A 4,394-nucleotide genomic window follows, 5' to 3' on the forward strand; every position below is an offset into this window, starting at 1 on the left:
CCCTGAGCAAAGCTGGGAGTCGGTCTTCTGTACGCCATATTTCCCATGCCCGCCGCCAGGCGGGAATTCGGCACTGGGCTCTTCCCTCTTCACTCGCCATTACTGGAGGAACCAGGGTCCCCTCGCAGGCCCTTGGCCCTTCTCTTTCAGGCCCACCCTGCCTCACAAGAAGGACCACTCCTCGGTCGCCCGGTTCCTGGTGGGCGCGGGACATGGGCACCAGAGAGCCCAGACGGCTGCAAGGCCTTTTGAAGATGGGTGTTTACCAGCCTGATGATGCACTGCCATTCAGTTTCCCCCCACTGGCGGGTCTTGCCGGATGAGCTTGGGTTCCATCTTGGGAGGGCCTACTGCTGTGACCCTCCCAGAGAGGGACAGGGGCTGCCCCCTGTCCCCGGTCCCTTGCATGTCAGTCGGTTCCTCCCCGGGGGGAAGAAGCCCGCCAAAGGCCCGGATCTCACCCAAGCACCCCATGTGGCCACGGACCGCTCTGACAGCTGGGGCGTGCCAGGTCAGGGCTGGGCTCTGTGCCTAAGGTGTGTGCTTGCAGGAGGTAGCCAAGGGCTTCGGGCTGGCACCATGGGTCACTCGAGCTGCTCTGCCGTTAATGATCCTTCCGCAAGTTCACCTACAGAAACCTTTTACTTCATCTAGATAGTCAAGTTTGATCGTCTTCTCGGTGCTCTGCCAGGGCCGTTGCTGACCCTGGCAGGGTCGATACGAGGACCTCACTAAACCATCCAATTGGTAGTAGCGACGGGTGGTGTGTACAAAGGGCAGGGACTTAATCAACGCAAGCTTATGACCCACACTTACTGGGAATTCCTCATTGATGGAAAACAATTTCATTCCCCAATCCCTATCACGAACGGGGTTCAGCGGGTTACCCGCACCTGTCGGCGAAGGGTAGACACACGCTGATCCATTCAGTGTAGCGTGCGTGCAGCCCCGGACATTTAAGGGCATCACAGACCTGTTATTGCTCGATCTCGTGTGGCTGAACGCCACTTGTCCCTCTAAGAAGTTGGACGCCGACCGCTGGGGGTCACGTACCTAGTTAGCATGGAGGAGTTTCGTTCATTATCAGAATTACCAGACAAATCACTCCAGCAACAAAGAACAGCCATGCACCACCACCCACAGAATCGAGAAAGAGCTATCAATCTGGCAATCCTTTCCCTGTCGGGCCAGGTGAGGTTTCCTGTGATGAGTCAAATTAAGCCACAGGCTCCACTCCTGGTGGTGCCCTTCCCTCAATTCCTTTAAGTTTCAGCTTTACAACCAGACTCCCCCTGGAACCCAAAGACTTTGGTTTCCCAGAAGCTGTTCAGCGGGTCATGGGAATAACGCCGCCGGATCGCTAGTCGACATCATTTATGATCGGAACTACAACGGTATCTGATTGCCTTCGAACCTCTGACTTTCGTTCTTGATTAATGAAAACATTCTCGGCAAATGCTTTCACTTTGGTTCGTCTTGCGCCGGTCCAAGAATTTTACCTCTAGCGGCACAATACGATTGCCCCTAGCCGTCCCTCTTAATCATGGCCCCAGTTCCGAAAACCAACAAAATAGAGTCCTATTCCATAATTCCTAGCTGAAGTATTCAGGCGACCGGCCTGCTTTGAACACTCTAATTTTTTCAAAGTAAGCACTCAGCCAAGAGCATCAGAGGGGCGCCGAGAGGCAGGGGCTGGGACAGGCGGTAGCTCGCCTCAAGTCAGAACTCCAACTTGATCCCAAGATCCAACTACGTGCTTTTTAACTGCAGCAATTTTAATATACGCTATTGGAGCTGGAATTACCATGGCTTCTGGCACCAGACTTGCCCTCCAATGGATCCTCGTTAAATGATTTAAAGTGTACTCTTTCCAATTACAGGGTCTCGAAAGACTCCTGTATTGTTATTTTTTGTCACTACCTCCCCGAGTCAGAAGCGGGAAATTTGCGCGCCTGCTGCCTTCAGTGGATGTGGTAGCCGTTTCTCAGGCTCCCTCTCTGGAATCAAACCCTGATTCCCCGTTACCCATGGGCACCATGGTAGGCACACAAAGTACCATCGAAAGTTGATAGGACAGACATCTGAATGTATTGTCGCCTTCACTGGGACGTGCGATCGCCTCAAGGTTATCTAGAGTCACCAAAGCGGGCCCAGATTGGTCTTGGTCAGATAAATGCACGCATCCCGGGAGGTCAGTGCTCGTCGGCATGTATTAGCTCTAGAATTACCACAGTTATCCAAATAACAGATGGAGCAATCAAAGGAACCATAACTGATTTAATGAGCCATTTGCGGTTTCACTGTACCGGCCGTGTGTACTTACAAGTGCATGGCTTAATCTTGGAGACAAGCATATGCTACTGGCATGATCAACCAGGTAGCTGCACCTGCTGATGGGGTGGGTTCGGGGGCCGCGTGCCCATCTCCCCGACCGGACAACCTTCGCGCTCCCCTCCCTCTCTGGAGCCTGCTAGGGGAAGGAGCCTACCCGGCTGGGCTGGAGGGCTCGTTGGAGGAGTGTGGAGAAGTGTGGTCGCATGGGCACCGGTGGGCCCAGCCATCTCCCCCAGAAGGGAGAGGCAGGCTGAGGCGCAGCCTGAGCGAGACGCAGGGGTGCTGGAGCCTGGTGATGGCGGCACCTGTCGGAATGGTTGTTCTGAGCCGCTGTGGAAATGTGCTGGATGGAGAGGGGTGATGGCATGGCGCACAGGGCCTACGGACCTGCCGGGCAGCAGCATCTGAGGTCCTGGCACCACCCGCCACCTTCAGCTTGGGTCGGATCACTGGGGGCACGAGCTGCCGGGCCACTCTGACTTCGCTCTGCTGGGTAGGGTGAAAGGCCTCCCGCCAGGCAGTATGCCCTCGAGTCAGACAGTCCGTGCCGGGTGGAAGCTCCTTGCTTGAAACAACAGCCAAGGCTGGCCAAGCAGTCTATCCCTAAACGGACTGAGAGTGCCCAATCGATCAGAGTATGGCCAGGGCATCCCCTGGCAGGCCGCCCTGCGCGGGGGGGTTGGAAGCTTCACAACCCTGCCTGCTCCTGGGGCAAGCAGGCTCAAAGGAAAGGCCCATCAGGAAGGGGCTGAGAGGCAGGCGCAGACCTAGGCCCCTGGGGGCCCCGGTAGGCAGGCCCGGGTTCTGGATTCCCCTTTTTCGGATTTGCTGGAACGCACAAAGTTCTGACTGAGCAAACTCAGAGAGAAAGGACCATCGGTAAGGGGCTGAGAGGCAGGTGCGTACCCGTGCCCCTGGGGTTCCGGCGAGTAGGCCTGGGTTGTGCATTCCCCTGTTTCAGAATCACCTGACCTCACGGAGGTCTGACTGACCCTCTCCCTAGTAATCCGGAGAAAAATGACCCCCCTAATCTGTGCATATGAGGTGACAGAGGGGACCCAAGGCGAATGTACCCGACCTCCTGGAGCCCTCGCTGGGATTGGGGAGGCAAATGAGCCCTCATCGGGACTTCCAGTCAGGCCCGGCCATTTGGTCGCCCTATTGGAAAGCATTGTGTGCGACCAGATGGCCAAGGGGATAAGTGAGACCAGATGGCTGAGGGGAAAGGTGTGACCAGATGGCCGGGCTCGAAAGGGAAGCCATCTGGTCGTTCTGTGCCCCATCGAAAGAGTAAGGAGGTGCCAGGGCATGGGGGACCAGAGGCCTGCGGACACCTTGACAAGCAGGGGAGGCCTGCACGGGACCGACGGAGCCATGTCCTGAACCCTTGGTGGAGCAGCAGGATGGGGCCCAGGGCCGGAGCACCCAACCTGGGCCTCAATGGGGCCCCTGAACCCAGCCTTGGCATCCAGGCCCAGAGGCACAGGGGCAGCCTGCCATGCAGAAGGACCAAGGACAGTGCTCGCGGTGGGTAGGCCACCCTCTGAGGGGCCCTCAGGGTCCCCGGCCAGAGCTCCTGAACCCAGCCAAACAAGGGGAGGCTCCCCGGGCATAATGGAACCCTATCCCGGGCCTTTGGCAGAGCGGCAGGCTGGGGGACGGGGCCCAGGGCCGGAGCACTTGACCCAGGGCCTGGTGGGGCCGCTGGACCCAGCCAGGGCATCCAGGCCCAGAGGCGCAGAGCAAGCCTCCCCTGGCCTGCCGGACACCATCCGGGCACCCTGTCATGCAGAAGGACCAAGGATAGAGCCCGGGGTGGGGAGGCTGCCCTCCCCAGGGCCCTCAGGGGCCCTGGCCAGAGGTTCTGAACCCATCCAACCAAGAAGCTCCCCAGACAGAACAAAACCCTGTCCCAGGCCTTTGGCAGAGTGGCAGGCCGGGGGATGGGGCCCAGGGCCGGAGCACCTGACACGGAGCCCGTCGAGGCCCCTGGACCCAGCCGGGCTCCCAGGCTCAGAGATGCAGGGGATGCCTCCCTGGGCCCACAGGACCCCATTCCG

General features: G+C 58.4%; 2 pseudogenes; both read right to left on the minus strand.

Moving 5' to 3' along the window:
* The window catches only part of LOC146829808 (28S ribosomal RNA), a 2,014-nt pseudogene extending 1,885 nt beyond the window's left edge, over positions 1–129 (minus strand).
* A 476-nt stretch (positions 130–605) lies between these two features.
* Positions 606–2,380, minus strand: LOC146829809 (18S ribosomal RNA; annotated as a pseudogene).
* Between the last annotated feature and the right edge of the window lie 2,014 nt (positions 2,381–4,394).

This window comes from Triturus cristatus, chromosome 5_2, assembly GCF_964204655.1.
Source record: "Triturus cristatus chromosome 5_2, aTriCri1.1, whole genome shotgun sequence".
NCBI lineage: Eukaryota > Metazoa > Chordata > Amphibia > Caudata > Salamandridae > Triturus > Triturus cristatus.